This window comes from Diceros bicornis, chromosome X, assembly GCF_020826845.1.
Source record: "Diceros bicornis minor isolate mBicDic1 chromosome X, mDicBic1.mat.cur, whole genome shotgun sequence".
Classification (NCBI taxonomy): Eukaryota; Metazoa; Chordata; class Mammalia; order Perissodactyla; family Rhinocerotidae; genus Diceros; species Diceros bicornis.
Genome location: NC_080781.1, coordinates 100,219,197 through 100,243,330, shown reverse-complemented (window position 1 = coordinate 100,243,330; position 24,134 = coordinate 100,219,197). Strand labels below are relative to the sequence as shown.

Genomic DNA, 24,134 nt, shown 5'->3' with positions numbered 1-24,134 from the left:
TAAAGTTGTACTCTGCACTTTGTGCCCAGCACTCCCGAACCTCTTTACCCTGATCCACTTTCTATTCTTCAATAACATTCATCAACTTCTAGTATACTGTACAATTACTTATTTATCATGTTCATTGCTTATGGTGTGTCTCCTTTCACTAGAATGTAAAACTCCAATGGGCAGGGATTTTTGTCTGTCTTATTCACTGCTGTATATTCAGTGCCTAGAACAGTGCCTGGTGCATAGTAGACACTTGATAATAAATATTCATTGAATGAATGTATGAATGAATAATATGCTAGCTCCTGAGGTTATCAGATGAGTGAGCTCTGTCTTGACGTAGAAGGAGCTCTGGACTCCCTCACAAAATTGTGCTACCTTGTTCTAGAGTGCAAAGATAGCCACTAGAAGCAAAGCAAAGACTTCTGAGGGGCCAAGCTGAAAAAACCCCAATAGGCCCTGATGGGGTTGAGTGAACTCACCCCATATCAGTGTGGTGGTGGAGGGTGAAGGGTGGAGGGTGAAGGGTAAAGGGTGGAGAATGCAACAGACAACTGACCATGAAGGAAACAAACTAAATGTCATTAGGGACCAGACATATTCCAAGATATTGAGTGGAAGGGAGAGTATGTCAAGGAAGACCTGCTCTGGACTTCAGGAGGGAGCATTCCAAACCCCTCCAGAGCTAGCAAGAGGGTGCTGATCTACACACAGAGCACTGAATCTGCCTTTGAAGGAGAGGGAGGGGCACTGGGGGCAGGTGGGCTTTGGGAGAACAAGAAAGACCAGTGGTATGAAAACACTCCAAACCAAGAAAGGTTGAAGATTATGGAGGCAGAAGTGGAACAGACTATACAAGACAGAGAGAGCAAGCAAGACAGAGAGCACATAGTTCCATCTGGGGGGAGATAGCCAAGGTCCCCCAAACTGAGGTTAGCCCATGGAATTTAGAGCCTTCACCTCTATCCTCTCATTCCTTATCATCAAGTCTATGCAAGGAGGCATGTAGGTGGTATATGTGTGTGTGCATGTGGTGGGAGTGTGGGGTAGGGAAGTGTGTATGGTATATGTATGTGTGTGTGAGCACGTGTCACATGTGGGTATAGGCATGTACGTAGTGTGTGGTGTGTGTGTGGCATGTGGTGTGCATGGTGAGTGCGGGGTGGGGTTGTATGGTATGTGTGTGTGGTATATGGTGTGCATGTGTGGTATGCGGTGGCCTGGTGTGTGTGTGGGGGGGGGTATATGGTTTGTGTGTGGTATGTGGTGGCATAGAGTGTGTGTGTGGTATGTGGTGGCATGGTGTGTGTGTGTGTGTGTGTGTGGTATGTGGTGGCATAGTGTGTGTGTGTAGTATGTGGTATGTGGTGTGCATAGCATGTGGTATGTGGCGGCATAGTGTATGTGCATGGTATATGGTGTATGTGGTGTGTGTGTTATGTGGTGTGCATGGTGTGTGTGTGTGGTATGTGGTGTTCATGGTGTGTATGTGTGGTATGTGGTGGCACAGTGTGTGTATGTGGTGTTCATGGTGTGTGTGTAGGGTGTGTGGCATGTGGTGTGAATAGTTTATGTATGGTATGTGGTGGCATGATATATGTGTGAGTGGTCTGTGGTGTGCATGGTGTGTGTGTGGTATGTGGTGGCACGGTGTGTGTGTGTGGTATGTGGTGTTCATGGCGTGTGTGTGTGGTATGTGGTGGCATGGTGTGTGTGTGCGGTATGTGGTGTTCATGGTATGTGTGTAGGGTGTGTGGCATGCAGTGTGCATGGTGTAGGGGTAAGAGAGGGGAAAAGTCAATGTGACTACTCCCACATCAGATGGTGGTGATCCCCCTGACACTCCTTTCTCTCATCTGCCCTAGTCTGGGGAGGGCACTAAATGGTCACACAAGTCATGAGCAAAATCCACAATGGCAGGTTCCAGTCCTAAACCCACTGGCCAGGGATTCGGATTTTCTCCTCCTTGTGATTTTTTTGGGGGGCAGGGAGGTGGGAAACAATGTCTTGCTCATATTGTGCTTATCTGAGTGTTCTTTTAATGGCTCGCTTGGTTCTCATTGGTCACTTGGTCTGTCCCACCGCACAGTAAGTCAGAAACCAAGGGGTTGGGTGAGGGGAGTAGTTGGGTGGAGGGAGGTGAGGTGAGCTCTGGCAGGAGGCTCTCCCTTGTGTCTGTTCACATCACTGGAAAAGGCTAAGCTGGAGTGTGTGAGGGCCCCTGGGGTCCCAGAAGGGCTGGCCCTGGAAGTCCTGGGTAGCCAGGAGCCCTGGCTAGGGCTGCTCTTCCTCAGAGGGCTCCTCTCTTGGGGCCAGAAGGACCATGGTAGCCCTATGCCACTGGTGGGACAGGAGAGGGGGCAGTGCTCAGCTCCTGCCAAGGCCCAAAAGGCCCCTGTTACCTGATGAGTTCTATGAACCTCTCCCTGGGGGCTTCACTCACGTCCTCCTCATTAATAGCCACAATCTGGTCACCAGCCAGGAGCTTGTCCTCAGAGGGGCCTCCTGCAGAGGAGAGGAGAGAGGCATGAGGGCTTGGGGCCACTGCTGGGACAGCACAGGTCTGGGTGGGACTCCGCAGTGCCTGAGGGAGCTGAAGTGAGCGCTGAGGCCTGCAGGAGGTGGGGGCTGAGTGGTGCCAATGGTAGGGGTGCTTTTCAAGCTCTGTGCCGCTGCTGCCTATGGCAGATGGAGGGCAGAAGACTGAAGAAAGAGAATGGAGTGGACTTCCTTTGGCTGGGAATGGTGTGATAGCAAAGGCCTGGCACTCAAACAAGTGCTTTCCTGGCTTGGATCTAAAGAGGAACACAGACTTCCATTTCACCAAGAGGGATCTGCTTAGGCACAAGGAATGACTTCCAGACTATTGGAGATGGTACAGGTGATGGGAAGAGGGAGAGGAATCTTCTTACTTGAACATTATTCATACTCACTGGTCTGGAATGATTTAGGCATTCACTTGCCCGGAGACAGGAGGATGGACTAAAAGACATAAAGGGTTTATTTTCTTTTAACTCCGAGATGCTACTCTCCAATAAATGAGGGAAACAAGTGACTGAGCCTAAATCACGGGCAGTCGGAAATTTGTTCTCTCCTTCTTATCTCTACTGTTGAGGTTAAGAAAGCAGATCTGTCTGAGGGCCTTACCTGCTTGGTTCAGGTAAAGAGTACGGTAGAGGGGTGCCATAGCCTATGTTGCCTCTAGTGTTTAGCAAAGACTTGTTGGAGAAAAGCTTTTCAGAGACTCAGGGAGAATGAGAAGTCAGACCCAGCCTAACTCAAACCCGAAAAAAGTGTTTACTGCCATGTTCCCCTCTCAAACCAGCATGGACTCTTGTTTGTGTCCACTTTAAAGGGCCAGATCCCAACTGCTCCCTCTCTCTACAAAGAAGTGTGCTGCGCAAATTCCAAAAACATGGACAAAAACAGAGCAACTGCATCACTTGAGCACAGCTCAACGACTCTGGAGCGTGGGGCCTGTGTGCTGAGGGTGGCTAGGATGGCTCAGCCAGCAGGATTCACCACTCCAACTGCAAAGGCCCTCAACCCACTCAAGTCAAGTCTCCCGACAGCACAGTGACTTCAGGAGCGGAGAGCCTGGTGGTGAAGAGTCCATTCTTTGGAGCCAGCCAGACCTGGACTCTAATCCCAAACCTACAACTCACTAGTTGTGTGACCTTGGATGAGACACCGAATCTCTGAGTCTCTCTTTCCTCATCTGTAAAATGGGAAAATAACAGTACTTATACATCATAAGAATGTTGGGAGGATAAAAGAGATGATAAATGTACAGACCTTAAAAGAGTTGATTGATGTTGGCAAGAATTCGATAAATGGTAGCTATTATATCCTCCAAGGGACAATTACTTCAACTCATTTCATTCCTTCTATCTACTTCTGCCAAAAATGCCCATTTTTTTAGGTGGAGGCCACTCTACCTACTCCTTCCCTCTCTCTCTCTCTTCCTTCCTTCCTTTTAATGGAAGAGGTCCTCATGGAACTCAACCTCCTTCACGGGCCTTGGCTCCCTGATGGCGGTGGAAACATCAATCAAGTACTGTTTTCACGGAATGGCTTGTTGGCTTGCTCAACCATAACTGTTCCTCTATAGGATACTTCTTGTCTTTTCTTATGCCAGGCCCTTGGCATTCTGTGGCTCTTGCCTGGGGCTTTCCTTCTCTCCACTCCTCCAACTCCTTCCTCTTCATTCTCATACCACTTGTAGCGGCCCTGTGAATTCTGTCTCCTTTGAAGTTAAGGCAGGGGCTCCTGGTGGTCTGTTATTAAGTTTTATCTGGTCCTTCTTTCCCAGGACAAATTAGATTTCTGATCAGAGACTCAAAAACCTTTTGCCAAACCGCATGACTGACTCGGGAGCCTTAGGTCGGCCACGGACTCTTGTACTGAATCGTTTTTTTCTCTATGCCCTGTAGTTGAAGAGAGAGCTTACAAAAATCTTTTTTCTTTTCCTTTGAGGATTGCAAAATTCATCAAATTTCTGCTAGACCAGTTTGTACTCCGGCTGCTCCTCTTGACTAAGCGAGAAACTGTTGTAAACATCTAAAGCCTCAGGCCCAGCAAGTCGGGAATAAAGCTCCTTTCCGTCTGTCTTTTCTGTCAATGCCTAGCAGATTTGGAACAAAACAGTGCTTAGGCCCTTTCTCATTTCATTCCTGATGGCAGGGTTTCACAGCTCAGGTGGAGCTTTCGCTTGGTCCATCCCACATGGTCCCATTCAAGTCCTGCTTCCCCTGCATAACATCAGACAGGCCCAGATGCAAATCCTGGACTCTGCTGCTTCCTAGCCGAGTGACCCTGTACAAGTCATTTCTCTTCCTCTATGCCTCAGTTTCCTCATTTGTAAAATGGGAATGATATTATTTACTTTGCAGGCTTGGCTGTGAGGATTAAACAAGATGAAGTAAAGCACACAGTTGATGCTGCTTAGTCAACGACAGCTGTTGTTATTGCCACGGTGGCATTCAGAGATTTCATTCTCCTCTCCCCTCCTCTCCCACCTATGGTCTGTATCCTGATTCCAGTCTTCAACGGATGACCTATTTCATGAGTGTGTACCAGCCTCAACAGCCTGATGGTTAGATTCTTGGGGACAGGAACTGTGTCTTGTACTTTCCTACAACCTTGCTGGGCTTAGAGTAGGCAATCTATAAATACTTGTTGAATTGATTTGAATAGGTATTTCTCATCCAAGGCAGTATGGCTCTTCTATGAAGGTTCTATGCAAAGGGAAGCTGTATTAAGACCCAGATCCAACTAAACCATCAACTGCAGCCTCAGTCTAGGGCCCCAAGCAGCCTCAATGGTTCATGTCGATCAGTCTTAAAAGACCAGCTCCCTCACATAGTTATTGGCTGGCAAGTCTTCACCCACTCTTCATGAATTCCTTGGCAACACAGTGTGCTCAGGAGCTCTGCTCTTTGGGAAGATGTGTGGATGTTGGGGGACAGGAGCCAGAGCCAGGGGGACACTCTGAGGGACACCTACCTGGCCTCACAGATCGCACCACCACAGGCCTCTCACTGCCAGCCACGAAGCCAAAGCCATATATAGGGTCCCGATGAATGGTCACTTGTCGCAGCGTCTCTGTTGGCAGCTGCTCACATTCCATATCATTTGCGCTCTCTTCCTGCATCACATGACTGGGGGTGGGGGAGATGGGAGCAAAACAAGATGCAAAGGCAACTAAGCCTCAGAAGCAGCTTGGAGGGACACTGATTAAGATGCTGGCTATGGCAATGGGGAGTTCACACGCTTAGCTTCCTACATCTTCTGGAACCAGAAGAGGCGATGACCACCTCATATCTTAGACTGGAGAAATAGGCATCTAGAAAGGAGAAGCCACTTGTCTACAGGGCCAGAGCCAAGAGAGGAAATTGGTGCCACAGAGCCTGACATTGGAGTTAGTCCTTTCGTCTAAGATGCTGGGACTTGAGAAGAAGCCTAAATGCAAATATAGGCTTATCTGAAGGTTAATTGGTATTACTCATTGAATTGGCTATTAACTCCCTAAGGGAAACAAAAACCTTGAGGGAAGGGATCACAAAACAGGCAAGTAAGTGGGGAAGAAACGTGAAATCGTTTCAGAATTTCAAGCACCTTCATGAAGTCCTTGTGCAATTTACAATTTTAACATCCCTTAGGTTATATATAAAAATAAACTATTTAGATGGCATACATAAACAAATGGGCTAATGTTGAGGACCATTACCTTACACAATTGTACATAATGCCAATTTATTTCTGTTAATGGGACAACTGGAAAACGGCTCCTATGGGCAAGAAGGGGAGCTGTATCCTGTGGCTGCCAGCAGCCTTGAACCCCAGATGAGCCGGAGAAGAGAAATCGCTGCCCCAATACCTGAGAGAGATTACAGATGGCTCTCCTGATGCCCACAACTTAAGTTACTGAAGCTTAGGAATTACACAAGGACTTGATAAAGGTTCTACAGCAAGGGCCAGGGTGACACATACTGCAAGCAAGGATGGGTCTGAGCGCAGTATTCAAATGAAGAGCCCTGAGGGGTGAGGGCGTGGGGACCCTGGGGCTTTGAGGTCCCTGGGTGCCAAGGGCAAGGAAGGAGGTAAAGAGGGGAATGAATAGCCAACCAGTAGGGCAGCGCAGGTGGAGGTGGAAGAGAGGGGACTAGAGCCTTAGCTCCCTGACTTGGCACCACTCTACCCCCAGGCTTTCTGGCCTAATAAATGGGGTTGAGTTCCCTAGCCTCAGTGTGTGTATTCTCAAAAATTAAGGTTCCAGTCAGGGCCCTTCCGAACAAGATCCAGAGGGCCAGGAGCTAATTAATCAAACTAGTATAAGGTTTGTAAAAGAAGTGGGAGGTTCTGACACTCTGAGAGTTATTGTTGACTAGCTAAGAATACCAAATTTCTCAATAGCAAATGGTTTCAACCAATTAGGTTGTTTATCAGGACACAAATTCCGTAATTAGAGAGAAGCTTTAGGACTATTTATGGTGGGGTACGATTTAGAGTAATTGTATAAAAGGGAAATTCATAGTCTTGGTCTTCTCTCTCTCATAGACGAACTTGGGAAGGAAGATAGACCATGGCTGATCCGAATCTAGCCACATCAACTCTGGCTGCACTCAAGCTGGCTTGGGGTCTGTCACCTCTTAGGGAGGCAGAAGGGGCTTCTAGGATGAGGTCAAGCCTTCTGAAGATGAATTCAGAAACTGGCTCCTTCCCTTCCACACTGGTAAGACAAATGGTGGCTCTTCAATGGGAAGTTACTCGGAAGCTGGAACAGGGCTGGCTGGTGTCCTGGATAGATACCCTCCCAGGACAGGCACTCAGTGAGGGTGGCCTTAGGCTGGCACCTCTCTCATTTCTGCTCCTGGTGGCAGGCAGGAGCTTGGCCTTGAAGGGACCCAGAGAACATCTTCCTGCAGCTGCTGTCTTGCCTCATCCCTGGGGCTAATTCCAAAATGAGCCCTTTGCCTCCTGTCATCCGACCTCATGGGCGCTAAAAGGGCCTCTTCTTGGGATGACACCAGCTCATTTCCAACATGGGCACCAGCCATGGCAGGCTGGAAGATGAGAGCCTGTTGGGCTTGCAGCCTGTAGCATGCAAAGCAGGAATACTGGCAAAGAAGATCCAGATATCCATGGAAGTGCTCGGTATGTTGTCCTGCACTCAGGAACCCTTGGCCACTACAGCCTCGGTTTTGCCACCTTTTTCTTTTTCAGCAGCTGGGGCCACTTCAGTCTCTACTAGGCCTTGAGGCACCACCAATACTGATGAAAATAGACACTCCTGGTGCCTGAGGAATCAATGGGCTAAAAGCATTTTGTGATACAAGTGTTCTGCTTTACCGTTGTGACCACGCTAATCCATCAACAAGTATTTATCGAGTGCCTACTCAGACAGTCACAGCTTCATGAGACAAGAGAGAAGTTACAGATCTCTGTCCTCAAAGATCTTCCAGTCTAGCAGAGGGGAGAAGAGACAAGTGTACACTGAACAAGAGAATTAGAGTGGTAACTGAAAATAGCATATGAAGTCCATAATTAAAGTCCGAATTATGTGTTCAGAGAAGGGGGTAGAGGAGCTGGAGAGGGCTCCGTGGAGCAGGTGGGAACTGTGCTGGATGGCCAGGAAAGGGCAGAGATGAGAAGAGAGACAAGAAGCCAAGCTCTGTCCATGGGGGCTCCCATCTTCTCACAGGGTACCCAGCTATTTCTCCCACAGTCACAGGCATGTCTCCAGGTGTGACTGGAGCACATTGGTCCCTGAGTTGTCCCTAACTGAGTTGGACTATCTGTCCCTAACTAGACCCTCCCCCAATTCTGCAAGCGGCCCTTTCTTCACACTACTTGGGCCTTCCAGGTATCTGTGGTCAGGGAAGAAACACCTCCATTAACAGGCCAGAAGGCCATTTTACAATGCAAATGGAGGTTGTCCCTTCCCTCCTGGAGTTTGCATCTTTCAGTGTCTGCAGCTCAGTCCCTCTGAAATTCGCTAAGTGCCTGGAGACTTGAGAGTGACACTGAAGGCAAGCAGTGACAGATGACAGGAGCTCAGCTGTCCATGGGTCACATGACTGCTCTCCTGAGGGAAATAGGCAATTTGACTTTGAAAGATGTTTGGCTTCTGATCCCTTCAAACAGGACAACCCTGAACAAAATTGGGAAGCAGCCAAAGCTTATGGTCTTCCCCCAACACCCAGCTTTGTTTCTGGGACCTGCTATTTTCCTCTGTTGTTTGCCCCAAAGCACTCAATGCCTTAATTCTGTCCCCTTCCTACCCAAGGCCTCCAAAGGTATCCCCTCACCTTGTGCCAGACTTGCCGTCACTAATCAGTGACCCTGGTAAAGGCCTAGCCTTTCTCTTCTGTCTAAGGATAACAACACTTTAAAGCCGTGTGGTTCTTTTCATTTTTACACCCATTACCTCATCTGAGAAAAGGTGCTTTCACATCCATTATCTTCTCATAGTCTCTAAATGTCCTGCCAAATAGGCTAGGTGACTCCTTCTCTTCCATTCCAGCCTCCAAGGTGGGCAATGAAGAAGTGACCCATAGACGCTAAGCACATTAGCAGCCCAGCTGGAGCCAAATCTCTTGGACAGGGCCCACAATCCCAGCACCCCCACCTATACCCACTCAGGATCCTGAACCCTCTGGCTATTCAGTCTTCATCGCAGGACTGCCCCAACCCTGCAGCCAGCAGCACTCCACGTCCTGGCTGAGTCTGGATGGCCGGCCCACATCTTAATTAACCTGTCTCTGATCCCGTTCACTCAGCGTTGTTGGGAGAATGAAATGAGATCATGGCTACAGAAGCAATTTGGAAGGTTAAATCTATCACAAAGATGTAGAGGTGGCGATATTACTGGTAGCATTATTCACCGGGTGGCAGGAGGAGCAGAGAACGGGAGCTGAAGATAAACTTCACCTGCTTCGCACAAACCAGGCCCTTCCCTCATCAACTTCTTGCCTCTAAAAGGCAGCCCCACAAGGCACTCTGTCTCCTCCTTTTCCAGGCAGCACTTTCCCTGACCCAATGATCAGATGACCTGGCTCCCTATGGACACCCTGATCCCAGTTCCTCTGTGGGCTAAACTGATCCCCCTTTGCTGTCCAAAGACGGACTGGTAGCTGGAGCTCATGCTGACAGCTGTTGCTAGGCAGGACGTGGCTAAAGGACAAGTGAACTGAAAAGAATATGGATTGGCTCTGAGCTGATGCTCTCTCCCTTGCACTTTTGGGCAGGAAGATAGAAACATAACAGCTAGACTCCCAGGCATCAGTTTTTAGTGCTCTATCCCTCCTTGCCTGTGGCTCCTTTTTCTTTACACTTGGTTGGCTCCTTGGAGAGTCTTGTCATTCCCCTCACAACTGGTAGGATTTGGAGCCATGTGGAGCCAATTAGCCTTCTGATTCCAATCACAGGAGCCTGACTCTCCTGGAAGCTCCAGAGATCCAGCATGGCAGCTGGGCCCCTAGGAGACGCCATCTTCTCCTGGTAGCAGGGATGGGAGCCCCATCCCCAAGGCTCTGAAGTAGCTGCTCTGGGTGCCCTCTTGTAAGGAGCCTGTACACAAATCTTCCTCACTTCGGCTAGCTGCTCCTTACTCTGGCAGTGCTGCTCAAACTTGAATGTGCACACGAATCACCTGGGGGTATTGCTGGAATGATTCTGATGCAGTAGGTCTGGAGTAAGGTCTGAGATTCTAGCAAATTCCAGGATGGTGCCCATGCTGCTGGTCCACAGACCACACTTCGAGAAGCAAGGATCTAAAAGAACACTATTCTCAGACAACGGGAGGGCCACAATCAGGTGGGAGGAATGAGGTGCTTTTACTCTGTCGGGTTATGGTATTGAAGGCCCCAGTTAAAACACAAATGCTTTCTTGGAGAAAGGACACATAAAGTCATGCAAACAAAGGACTCACTGGCTGAATCAGATTTATCCCAGGAGAGAACAGGGAGGGCTATAAACAGATATGAAATAAGACAGGTAAGGCTGCATTAGTGAAAAAGAGAGAAAGATCTGGATAGATTGGGCATGACTTAGTCCTACTGAAGAGTTTGGTCAGCAAAAGGACAGTCTGAGGACTCACAACATCTGGGAGTAAGGCGAGGAAGATGATGAAAGAGAGAACAATGCAGAAAACAATAGCTGCCATTTATTGAGGACTCACTGTGCGCCAGGCGCTATCGACATATTACCTCACTCCAGCCTCATATCACCTCCATGAGAAGGCATTATTATTTCCATTTTACAGATAAAAAAACTGAAATTTGGGAAGAGAGATTAAGTAACTTGTTCCAGGACACACACCTGTATACTCTGTGGTGGAACCACAATGTTAACCCAGGTCTGCCTGACTCTAGAGCCAATTTTCCTACACGATTTTTGCCAAGCACTTGTGGACCAAGCAGTTGCCCAGAAGGCTCTGAGTAGACCCAGTTGGAGAATTCAGCAGAGTGCTGCCTCACAATAAACTGAGGGCTGCCCCAGTGCTGTCTGTCAGAGCAGTCTCCCTGGAGTCACCATACCAGAGGGCACATTTTGGAGATCCCAGCCCCAGAACTGACTTCCCTCACACCTCCAAGTCCACCCTCCCCTATGGGAGACTCAGCCCATAAGGCCTCACATGCCTTTTAACTTCAGTCACCACCAGAAAGAAGTCCACTTGCCTCTGGTCATCCTTCAGAGCCTAGACTCTCATCCCCACAGTGGTCTGTTCATACCCTAATGCCACTCTTCTCTTCCCTTCAAACCCTTCCACTGTTCCCTCTGGAACCCTGTCAACAGCAAACTCCCCTATATCCTTAACTGATTCTCTGAAAGTGCCCTTCACCTTCTTTCCCAATGGAGGCCTGGTTTATTCCTCGAGGACATCACTTGCTAACCAGCCCTGTGGAAGCTGGGTTTTTTTTTCCCCTCTCAATTCTCAAGAACCTGCAGGCAGGGTAGGTGTCCTCCTTCCTTGCCAATGCTGCCTCCAGGCCATTACTCCTTCTGCAAAAATCCTGCTCTTTTGAGGAACATGCCTGCCACCCACTTCTATCACTCTTTCTCTCTCCTCGTTGTTATCTACGACTTCCTGCGTAGTCCCCACATTCACTTTAGTTCCTAGTCACATGTGACCTTCCCCTCTATCCCAACCAACTCTTTTTATTTTATTGTGGTAAAATATTCATAACATAAAATTTACCATTTTAACCATTTTCAAGTATACAGTTCAGTGACATTAAGTACATTCACATTGTTGTGCAACCATCACCACTATTCATCTCCAGAATTTTTTCATCATCCCAAACTGAAACTCTGTACCCATTAAACACTAACTCTCCATTCCTCTCTCCCCTAGTCCCTAGCAACCACCATTTTACTTTTTGTCTCCATGAATTTGACTATTCTAGGAACCGTGTATAAGTGGAATCATACAATATTTGTCCGTTTCTGACTGGCTTATTTCACTTAGCATAATGTCATCAAGGTTCATCCATGTTGTAGCATGTGTCAGAATTCCCTTTCTTTTTAAGTTTGAATAATATTCCATTGTATATATGTACCAAATTTTATTTGTCGATGGACACTTAGGTTGTTTCCACCTTTTGGTGCTGCTATGAACATGGGTGTACAAATATTTGTTTGAGCCCCTGCTTTCACTTCTTTCAGGTATATACCCAGAAGTGGAACTGCTGGATCATATGGTAATTCTATGTTTAATTTTTTGAGGAATTGCTATACTATTTTCCACAGTGGCTGTACCATTTTACATTTTTTCACTGCAATGCACAAGAGTTCTGATTTCTCCACATCTTTGCCAACAGTTGTGTTTTCTATTTTTTTTTGTTGATCATAGTCATCCTAATGGGTTTGCTCTCTCCAACCCTTGATATCATCATTGGTGAATTCAATATCCACACTGTGAGGAGGAGGCCTCCAACAACTGCTTCCTCACTTCACTCAGTCACTTCATCATCACACCTAGACTTTTGGTGGTCATCAGATATTGCACCATCTCCCAATCTCCCTTCCCAACATCCCACTTTACTTCCCCATCTGTGCTGCCAGTTTACCTTCACAAGGATTCCCACTGCAGGAATAATCAGAATGCATCATGATCACCTACTCACTTCCCACTTGGTATTCTCTTTTATTGGAAATCTCTTCCTCCACTCTTTGCAGAGCCAACTCTTCATCCTTCAGGTCTCAATTTAAATGTCACCTCCTCAGAGAGGCCTTCCCCAAGCCTTTCCACTAATTATTTGCTTTCTTACTCTCCTTCAACCTCCTCCTTATCTTCACTTCCCTTGATGTCCAGATTAGAGTTCCCGATCTACCATTATGATCATTCTCTTGCAAACACCTTCAACACCCTTAATTCCTCTTCCTCTGCTATACCTGCCTTGCAAAACCTCACTCCATGAAGAACTCAACCATATGCATTCTCCATGCCTGCATCCAAGTAGCTCAAGGCAGCTGCAGAAAAACCACATAACTGGGTAGATGGCTTTCACTTTATATTTGCAGTCTTAAACCTCGTACGGGCTCTCAACACTGTCTGGTCACCACTTTCTCACTCTCTAACATAACTATTTTATAGCTCCTCCCCTCTCCTCAATCTTCCTCACCTCTCCATTTGTCCCAACAAGTCTCAGCTAATGATCTTATCCCATATGTTATTGAGAAAAGAGAAGCCCCATCAAACGAGAGTTCCATCATCCCACCACCACCAAATCTACACCCACCCTGCCTGCATCTGTACCCATGATTCCCTTTTCCCTTCTATTAAAATGGAGGATGTTTCTTTTTTTCTATCAATGGCAGATCTCTTCATTTATGATCTGATACCATCTCCTCTCATCTTCTCAAGGATTTTGGCCTCCTTTGGGCATTCATTCTCTTCCCTAAATCATCAATCTCTCCAGCTCTCCAGAATCGTGCCAGCACGCTGATGGAAATCATCTATCTTTAAGAAAACAAACATAAACCACCTCCCTCCACTCCACAATCCCTGCTCCACTTCACAGCAAAACTCCTCAAGAGTTTTCTACACATATTGTCTCCACTTCTTCATCTCCTACTTGCTCCTCAATCCACTATAATTGGGCTTCCACATCTATCACTCCACAGATTCGCTCTTGTTAGGGTCACCGATGGCCTTCATGGTCATCTCTCAGTCCTCATCTTACTCAACCTCTCACTGGCTTTGGACAGAGTTGATCACTCCCTCCTTCTTGGAAGGCTCTCCTCTCTTAGCTTCTGTGACTATCTCCTGACTCTCTAACGACCTCTCTGCCCACTCTGTTTTAGTCTCCTTTGCGGGCTTCTCCTCCTCTACTTAATCATTAGATACTGCAGTTCTTCCCAACTCAGTTTCAGGCCTTCTCCTCTCTCTTTACTCTCTTTCCTGAAGTGATAGCATCAGACCCCTGGCTTTAAATACAATCTATATGCAGACAACTCCCAAATTTGCGTTCTACCCACACCTCTTCTGTGAGCTCCCAAACTCCTATATTCCAACTATCTACTCTGACATCTCTGCTTTTACATCTTGCAGGAATCTCAAACTTAATGCGTCCAAAACTGAATTCTTGATTTTTTTCCTCTCAAGCCTAGGTCTCCCTCAGCCTTCCTCATCTCAGTACACGGCACCATCATCTCTTCAATGAGTGAAGCCAGAAACCTCAGAGTCATTCTTGAGTCCTGTCCCTCCTTTTCCCTCACCACTCACATTTAATCCCTCAGTAAGTCATCACAGCTGTTCCTTCAGCATCTGACCAACACTTTCCGTCTCCACGGCCATCACCCAGTTCAAGCCACCATCATCTCTCCTCTGGATTGCTGCAGCAGCCTCCTTTATGGTCTCCTTGTAGCCACTGCTGTCCCCTTCTAAATCTTGTCTCTACAGACATTGCAAAAGCCCAAATCAGATCCTGTCACTCTCCTGCTTAAAACACTGCAGACGTTTCCCACTGCAAGTGAATAACATCCAAACTCCTTTTCCACGGCCTGCGAGGCCCTGGTGATTTCCTCCTGCCCTCCTTGCCAAACCCCTCGTATGCTACTCTTACTATGCCTAGTACAATCTGGCCCCACTGGCCCTCTTTCAGTTTCTGAACACATCAAGTTCTTGGCCGCCTCAAGGCTTCCCACTTGGGATTCCTTTTTTCCTGGAAACCTCTTTCTCCATTCTTCACATGGCTGATCTTTTATCCTTCAGGTCTCCACTTAAATATCACCTCCTCACAGAGGTCTTCCCTGAGAACTCTGCCCTGGTTATCCCTATTACTGCAACCTGTTCATTTCCTTCATGAGACTCATCACAATCTGTAATTATATATTCAGTTATCTGATTATTTGGCTATAAACCCCATAAGAGTATTGACTATGTCTCTTTTGTTCAACAGTGTATCTCCACCACCTAGTATGGCACCTGGCACATAGTAGGTGCTTAATAAATATTTTCTAAATGGCTCGATGGAAGCACAGATAGGAGTGATTTTGAGGCACACAGATTATAATCCTCTAGCCATTCCATGCTATTCATTATCAAATGCCTACTAGCTCTGTCTCCACCTGTAAAAGACAGGTTTCTGGATGGGGAGTCTGGTCCGTGGGAAAAATCCCTCAACACCTCTGGCCAATGACAAAGGTAAGGAGAGAATGGAGTGAAAGGAAGAGTACAAGGAGGGCTACAACCTAAGAAGAAATGGGAGCTGGATTGGCTCCAGTCCTTTTAGGGACTGGGGGTGGGCAATCTAACGGCTATTCCCCCTCAGGGAAAAACAATGTTTCTTTAAAGGGCAAACAACTCTTCTTTCAGAATGGCCAAGGGCCCAGGGGGTGGGCAGGATGACTTTGGATAGTCCTTCCCACTCCTGAGAAGACAACCCGGTTACTTTCTGAGGGCTGCCTCCCTCTTTCCCTCCAGATCTTCATGGCTCTGCAACTTCTTCCTCAGCTGAGCTTGGAGAGGCATCTTCTGGAAAACCTGCTGGTGTCTGGATTCATTTTCTGGTTGTCCAAACAGTTGCTTTTCCCCAGTGGGCTGGAATGGAGACACCTATCACCTGTTCTAGCAGGTCATGAGGGAGCGGGTAGAGAGACCAAAGCCTTTTGCCCTTCTACAAATACCTGGGAACCTGGAGTCACCTCACAGAAGATCAACCCTATGATGCTTCTTTTTTTTAAATTTTTTATTTATTGCAGTAACATTGCTTTATAACATTGTATAAATTTCAGGTGTACGTCATTATACTTTTATTTCTGCATAGATTACATCATGTTCACCATCCAAATACTAATTACAACCCATCACCACACACATGCACCGAATTATCCCTTTCGCCCTCCCCCCTCCCCCTCTGGTAACCACCAATCCAATCTCTGTCTCTATGTGTTTGTTTATTGTTGTTATTGTCTACTACTTAATGAAGGAAATCATACGGTATTTGACCTTCTCCCTCTGACTTATTTCGCTTTGCATAATACCCTCAATGTCCATCCATGTTGTCACAAATGGCTGGATTTCATCGTTTCTTATGGCTGAGTAGTATTCCATTGTGTATATATACCACATCTTCTTTATCCATTCGTCCCTTGATGGGCACTTAGGTTGCTTCCAAGTCTTGGCTATTGTGAATAATGCTGCAATGAACACAGGGGTGCATGTATCTTTACACATTGGTGTTTTCAAGTTCTTTGGATAAATACCCAGCAGTGGAATAGCTGGATCATATTGTAGTTCTATCCTTGATTTTTTGAGGAATCTCCATACTGTTTTCCATAGTGGCTGCACCAGTTTGCACTCCCTGAGAGGACCCTCTTGGCAGCCACCGCCTCCCCTCCTACTTCTCCCCTCAGGGGCTACCCATCCAATAGCCTCAGATATGTTGTCTAATAGGTCCAGACATGCTCCTAAACCCTCCCTGCTGGGGCTGCCAGCCTGGTGACAGATGTGAGGGCTGTGCCAGATGTGAGGCTGATGCCATATGGCACCGTGGGTCACAAGGTCTGAAACTGCTGCCACTGAGCTGTGGTGGACTTTGTGGGGAGATCCTTGCATTTTAGCCCCCACTCACCTGTCACTAGCAGAGGCAGTGGGGGGGAACTAGAGCAATGAAATATTCACAGGAGCTTAAAAGAGATGTCATGTCACTCCAAAGAGCCCTGGGCACCCCAGCCCCCACCGTCCATGTACCACACCAAGTATTTCTGAGGAAGGCAGAGACAGAGATTGACTGAGCCAGAGGGGGAGAGATGAGGAATGGAGGGGAAGACAGCTGAGCAGGAAAGGGGGGCAGACAGAGCCAGGAGGGAGAGGAGAGGCGAGGTGAGGCAGAGAAAACCAGACAGAAGTGGAGAAATGAGACAAGAGGCAGGCTTCAGAGACAGTGAAGGAGAAAGGACAGCTTGGGGAAGACAAACCCTACAGAGAACCTGTGCATGCCAACTCTGGTTTGCATTAGCTTTTTGGAGGCCCATTCCAGTGCTTTGCCTGCTCTCTAAATGCCCTTGAGCTGCCCCCAGCTCTGCCCTCAGGCTCCACATGGTAATGAGAGCCTTCTGGTATAGGACTTCCAGTGATCAAGCTCTTCACGGAGGGCCACTGCTATTATGCCATAATGACAGCATGAGGGCATTTTCCCCATTTTACAGATGGGGATGTGGTGAGCAAGGGGCAAATCTGAAACAGCCCAAGGAAGAAACCCAGGACACTATCCCAACTTGGGCCAATTCCCCAGCCACCAGAGGCTATATTTTTCTTATGAAAGAGAATGGGATCAAGAGGAGAAAATAGGAAGGGGAGAGAATTCCAGAAGGTGAGAGTGAATGGTCATGATGGGAAAAGTGGAGTTGGCAGGGAAGGAAGCAGCAGGCTTGAATTCTTCCCCTCAGTGAACACATCTCTCCAAGGCCAGGCTGGGCTGCAGAGCTCTGACACAGAGTGCTAAGCCAGGAGAGGGTCCTTGGCTACCCAGATCTCTCTCTCCTCTTGGATCCTAGCCTCTAGTCTGCCAAGGGCTGAACTGTAAACAAGGCTTGGAGGCCGGAGAGGGGGAGCAGGTGTGGGCAGGAGCTGCTGGGAACATCCCAACCAGTAGCTGCCTCCCGCAGCCAAAGACCAAGGGCTCAAATAGCACCCCTCTGGGGGCTGCTTGGCAGGCACCTGCTACACAGGGCTCTGGGCAAAGCCTCCTGAAGCCAAATGAGGTCCTACTCAGCTGGATGACTGTGCCGTTTCCCTCCTCTCTGTGAGGCTGCCAGGCATCAATGGCCTGGGCCACCAGCCTGGGATGCCCGCAACCCCTGACTCTGGTCAAACAGCCGGAGAATCTCAGAGTTGGCAGGGACCTTGGAAGTTATTTACTTCACCCTTGTCCACCCTCTGATGATTTCCAGAAGCAGCAGGGAAAGGCTTTCTAGAGGATGACTGCAGCTGGGTACTACAAGAGGGGCCATATCTGGGCAAGTAGAAAGCGAGGACACTGAAAACAGGCCCAGAGACAGAAGGGAGCAGGGGGTCTGTGGCAGGAGGCATGAAGATGACAGCCTGAGTGGGGAGGGGGTGCTGGGAAGAGGTTAGCTAGGGAGCCCACCCAGGGAGACAGTGAGTAAACCTTTTTCTCACTCCCTTTCTCATGCCTGGCCCTGCTAGGGCATAAGGTCCTCTCCCCAGGGCCCCCTCGGGCAGCTTGCGAGGAGACAGGCAAGCCAGTCTAGTCATAGCTGGACAGAGAAAGGCATATCTATCCTGCTGCTTTACCTAGTTGCCCATCTGCCCCCTCCTTGACTGAGATGATGCAGGTAGTATCTGAAGCCCAGGCACCATGCCCAGCAGGTACCAGGCTGACCTCCTGTGAGGGAGCAAACAGGAGCAACCCCCAGCTTCCCTTCCGTGTACCATCTCCAAGCTGTCCATCTAGGAGTGCCGGGTGGGGGCAGGGAAGAAATCAGGCCAAGAAGCAACTTGACAAAAGAGGCTATGTGAGCAGAGGCCTAGTAAACTCACGTCACTGTCTGGAGGTGTCCAGAAATGCCAACTACAGCCTCAGGACAACGAGACACCTTTCATTCTGCCTAACTGCATCTTCCTGCTAAGACGGAGGAAGGAATACAAGGTCTTTCCTAAAGAAAAGTGAAGATCCAATGGGATCAAAAAGAGAGAATAAGGTTGGTGAACCCTCCACTTAAGAATAAAAGCCAAGGGCAAGAGCAAGTACTGAACTACTGCCTCAGAGGGCATGAGTTAGCACCAAAACACTCTGCACCTCCCCCATGTTGTTGGTTGGGACCCCCCTGTCTGTTTCCTACAGGTGAGTGGCAGTAAAATTACAAACCTCAAAGGGGCCTGTGGGCCTGTCTTTGGGTGGGGGTGGTAAACAGATTGCACCCTACTCTGCAACCAGGCTCAGGGGAGACAGAATCCTAGGGGGTCCTGAGAACCCACAAGCTCCCTACTCAGCAACACAGATTTGACGATGGACCCCAGACTTGACTCACTAAGGTAGAAAAGCAGACCCAGACATTTTAGAAAGAACCAAAATGGGTGAGGAAAAATGATTTTTTTTTTCCCTGACCTTCAGTTACCCAGAACATTCTATTAAGTAGAAAAGTCCTTCCCCAAGCAGTCAGGTTTCGGCATTACAGTATATTTGTATTTTTCAGTGATTAAAATCCACAGAGCTGAGCCTCTGTTACAGAATAATGCAAGCTCTATTCCCATCTCCTTTCTTGTAAGGGGAACAATAGCAGAGTCCCTTGCTGTGAGTCATAGGCTCCCTCCACCAGCATTTAGATAGTATTCATTCACGCATTCATTCATATATGCAACAAAAATTTACTGAGCACCTCCTGTGAGCCAGGCACGGTGCAGGGTACTGGAGACATAGAGGTAAAATAGACCCAGTCTCTCCCTTCAGGGAGGTTGCAGCCTGAGGTGGGGGCAGGTATGTAAACAGATATAAAACCATGTGTCACCAGGTACCATAGAGGGCAGCAAAAGATGCTATGGGAGCACAGAGGAGGGCGTGTTTCCCACCCTCCCATGACTCCCAGCAGACCCCCGAGCTGAGTGGTGAAGGTGAATAAAAGTCCAGCAGATGGACAAGGCAGAGAAGGGCATTCCAGGAAAGGAATGTCAAACATGACACAAACGAATAAGGAAGATTCAGTAAAGAGGGAAACCTCTAGGTATTTAAGCCACTTCAATTAAAAACAGAAATCATAGAACAAATTCAGGTGAAACTGAAGGGAAGCTTTCATTTCTCGTTGCAGGAATGAGGGCAGAGGACTTGTGTTAGCCACTGGCCCCTTTCGTGTGGCCTTGTGGGACGATGCAGTGGTTCAGAAGAAGCCACAGAGAGAACCAGGGACTAAGCCTAGCACTAGGGTTACCAGCCACACATCCTATGCACCACCCAAAAGCTATACCTGGAAGGCCACCCTCACATCACAGAAGGAGGTGGGAAGGGAAGACTGCCAGTAGTTGCATTGAGATCCAGCCATAGTAATGGAGACCAAGGCCACGAAGTTCAAATGCCCCCGTTATGCCCACATTGAAGAGGGTCCAGGGGAGCCAGCTCTAATTAATGGGCCAGGGCCAAAGGTGTGAAATGACAAACAACCCCACTGCAGGGCCAGATGTGACTCAGGAAGACGCCCCTCGGGACCTGCTGTTCAGCTCACGGGGGCCATCCTGGGCGAAGGAGGGATGAACATCAATAGACACAGCAATAGTAGCAGCTGCAGTTCCTGCTACCGAAGTCCTAGCCAAGAAACAAGCCCCCTCCCCCTCTCCAGGAGGTCAGAAGATGGCTTTAACATGGCAAGTAAGGCTCTAAAAACTTTTTAGAAAATAATTCCTAACAAAGGTACTCAGATAGAACCATAATGTCGGATTAACAACTCCAAGGCAGCAGACCAGACACTTGTCTAATTAATAAAACTTATAAAGCAGAACAACTTATTGATGTTATGGGCACGGCACTTAGTACAACAACAAAACCCAAATCCATGCAGAACGCTCCATGTTCTCTAGGAAGCCCTTTCCCTGCCAACCTGTACAATCCCTTCTTTAACGCAAACGGAGGCTCGGAAAGGAGGGAACAGTGCAGAGCTTTGGGCAACTGGCTGGGGAGAGGACAGCTCTAGGAGCCCAGGTGAAGAAGGCTATGGGGGAACCTCTGCCTCTTGCACAAATCTGCCACAGCTTGGTTGCAACCTGGGCTTCAGAGGCAGTGGATCTGGGCTGGAACCCCAACTGTGAGGTAAGTTACTTAACTTCTTGAGCTTCAGTTTCCTCACCTATAAAATGGGGCTCACAATAGCACCTACCTCAAAATACTGACATGAAGATTAAATATATATAGTAAGTGCTCAATCAATAATGGCTATTAGCAATTATTATCATTGTTATGTTTAGGTACCTCCTAATAAGATCTGCTGTCTTGTTATAGCCCACTCGGTTTGCCTTTCTCCACAGAGTGTAATAGGGGTGATTTGAAAATTGGTTCAAATCTCTTTGGACCTTGGGCACTGACTTCAGATCTACAGAATACATAAGTTTTGCTGTGGGGAAAACAAGCTCTATTTTACTACTTCATTAAAGCCAACTTCTCAACATATTTCTAGTGGTTAACGTGGGGGTGCTGAAGTAAGACTGGTGGGAATCCCAGCTCTGCTTCTCATTAGTTGTGGGACCTTGGGCTTGTCCACCTCTCAATTTCCACCACCTGAATTTCCTCATCTGTAAAATGGGGATAATATCAGGCTCTACCTCACAGGGTTGTTGCAAATATTAAATATAATAACACATGCCTGGCACACAGAAAGCACCGAGTGAATGCCAGCTACAGTTATTATTGCACACGAATTCTTATTACTACATAAAGAGCTTAGCACAATGCTTGGCACGTAGGAATAGTAGCTACTGTGATCATCAGTACTCTCGGTACAGATGAGGGACTGGGGGCAGAGGAGCAGAAGGGAGATCTAGGTCTTCTCTAAGAAGGGGACTAAGTGACTTAGGATAAACTCCGCTTTGTGATCTCAGACCGCCTGCCCCCCTGAATTTTACACAGCTCAAGAAAGTGACAGGTATGTACCTGCATATTCCCACCTGCCAAGGTTTCTTGTTCCTCAGCCCTGCAATGCTCTGTGAACGCTGAAGCCACGCAAGGGCAGGCCAGCCAGGGTGCCCCGGCCCTGGGGAAGCCAAGGCGCTGGGGGCAGGGCGCCTAGAAGCACTCCCCCCCACTTCCAACAGGGGGCTCCCTGCCAGGGGGTGGAGCTTCGGGGCTGCAGGAGCCCCGGGCAGCTGGAGGGGAGGGCGAGGCCGGATCCCCTGGAGGGCTCGCCCCTGCCTCCCCGCAACCCTTGCGGGCGGCTGCTCTCTGGGCTTCTCCCTCTCCTAGCTCCTTCTCTCCCCCTCCCCCCTCGCGCTCCCCCACCTCCAGCAAAAACTTTCCGCTCCAGCCGTCACTTTTCCATGGGCGTCCAAAACCTCAGCCCCGCGCATCTTGTCTTCCAATTTCCTCGCGGACGATGCTGCGAAGGGCCCCGTGGGCGGCCTCATGACCCGAACGGCTCCCTGGGGGCTCGGGGTGGGGGGTGGGGGTGGACGGATGGTGGCTCCCGACGCACCAACTCCGTCCAACGACTGCGGGCGCTGAGCCGGCGCGCACCCAGGACCGGGGGCTGTGCCAGCGCCGCCCGGAGTCACTTTGAGGGGCCGGCGAGGACCCTAGCACTCGGCTGCCGACCCCCCAAGCCCGCTGACCCCAGCCTCAACGGCCAGACGCCCCGCTCTCTGGCCCTTTCCCAGGCAAGCCCCAACCCGGCTGCCCGGAGCGCGGTACTTACTGTCGGGGCCCTCTCCGGGCCGGGGCTGGGCGGCTGCCCGGCCCGGGAACCCTCTGGCCGTGGCCCCTCGCGCTGCCCCTGGCTGTGCGCAGCGCCGACGGTAGCGGCAGCGGCAGCGGCGTCTGTAGAAAGAGAAAGATCACGCCTGCCTTAGAAACCCAGCCCCTGCTGTGACCAGAATCTTAAAGAAGGAGGGAACTGGCTCGGCCCCAGAGCCGCGGCTGAGGTGGCGAACTAGCGAGGCAGCTGGTAAACACGGCGTCTGCCGCCTCGCGCCCGCCCGCAGTCCGCCGCGGCGGAGCCCCTCCCTCACTAGACCGGCCCGCGGGGGAGCCGGGGAGGGGAGGCTCGAAGTACAGAGACGTGTGGATAATCCAGCTGCCCCTGGGTGCGCACTAAGTGCCGCGCACTGTGCTTTACATCCATTTCATTCCAGCATCCTCCTCATTGTACAGAAAACAAAACCGAGGCTCAGGGGAGCAAAGCAAAAAGCCTCAGATACACGAGCTCGTAATAAGTGGTGGGGCCAAGATTCGAAACCAGAGGGATCTCAAATTCGCCACTGCTTGCCCCACATGCCACTCTGTGCTACTGCAAAGCAACATTTGAATACCCGTGTCTCCACCTCCTCTTTCCCCATTTTTCTGACAGGACTAGGGACAAGTGGCAACTCCAGGTCAGCCTGCTTGTGAAGGTGGAGGTGGGGGCCCTGGGAGGAAGGATCCTGACTGCAGTGCCTAGTGCCAGGGAGTGGCCACCCCTCTTTACCTCATCTACTCTGTGCCAGGCCTTGCAGGAGACAGAAAGTGCAATAGGAGATAGCCTTGGCCCAGGTGAGATCCAGGAGACAGGCACTGAGCCTGTGAGGTCTGGGTTATGCTAGAAGGGTTAAAGATGGGGGTGCAGAAACTCTAAAGGAGCGGGCAGCCAGTGTTCTCAGACACCCATCCCACAGCAGAACCTCGGGGAGCCACTGGTGGGGACATGGGGAGAGAAGGGGCTTGCAGGGACAGCGTGGGGTGGGTGCTCTTCCCACGGGCTGATTCTGACTCCTTCCTGGTACTGGAGTGAGGGCCCACACCACCCGTTCCTCTTTAAAGGATGAGTGGACAGCAGCCTTGTTGGGAGATTAAGCCCTGTGGCTTCTCTGTGGGAGTTACGTGAATCTCCCCTACTTTGGCAATGACATCTGTGAAATGGGAAAGATCTCTTACTTCTTCCTTCCTGGCCAAAATGATGAAATAACACAGTATTCCTGCCCTTCTCCCCTGATCACAAAAAGAAATGGCAGTTTTAGAACTGGTATTTCTCCCTGCCTTGCCCCTGCTTATCCATTCAGTCATTCATTTAGCAAATATTTGTTAGCTTCGCCTTTGTGTCAGGCGCCGTGCTAGGTGCTGGGCACCTCCATGGTTCTGTGAGGGAGTCTCCACAGGAGGTGGAAAGCACACAGGGCTGGAAGTTAGAGAACACATTTTAAGTCCTAGTTCTTTGACTAAATAGCTACGTGACCCTGGATGAGTCATGTATCCTTTTGGGATCTCGGTTTTCCTCTTGGTCAAACAGGGATAATAACACCTTCCTGTCCTACTTCACGGGGGTGTGTGCGAGGCTCAATGGAGATAATAGATGTGAAGGAGCTTTGAAAAGTATAAAGCCACTAGACAAATGTCAGGGATTAGTCTGTCTCCAAGGTGGGAGGGGGCTGCTGGGAAGTAAAGCTTAACAGAAATCCTGGCTGACTCTCCCAAATTGATTGCACTGAATTCCATCTTTCCCCA

The 24,134-nt window shown here is 49.1% G+C and overlaps 1 protein-coding gene across 1 annotated transcript in view; it reads right to left on the bottom strand.

The window, feature by feature from the left end:
- FRMPD3 (FERM and PDZ domain containing 3) overlaps window positions 1–24,134 on the bottom strand; it is a 128,543-nt gene that overhangs the window by 55,850 nt on the left and 48,559 nt on the right. Inside the window, 1 exon segment of the mRNA XM_058536461.1 lies at window positions 2,394–2,496. The gene's annotated coding sequence lies outside the window, so the exon portion shown is untranslated.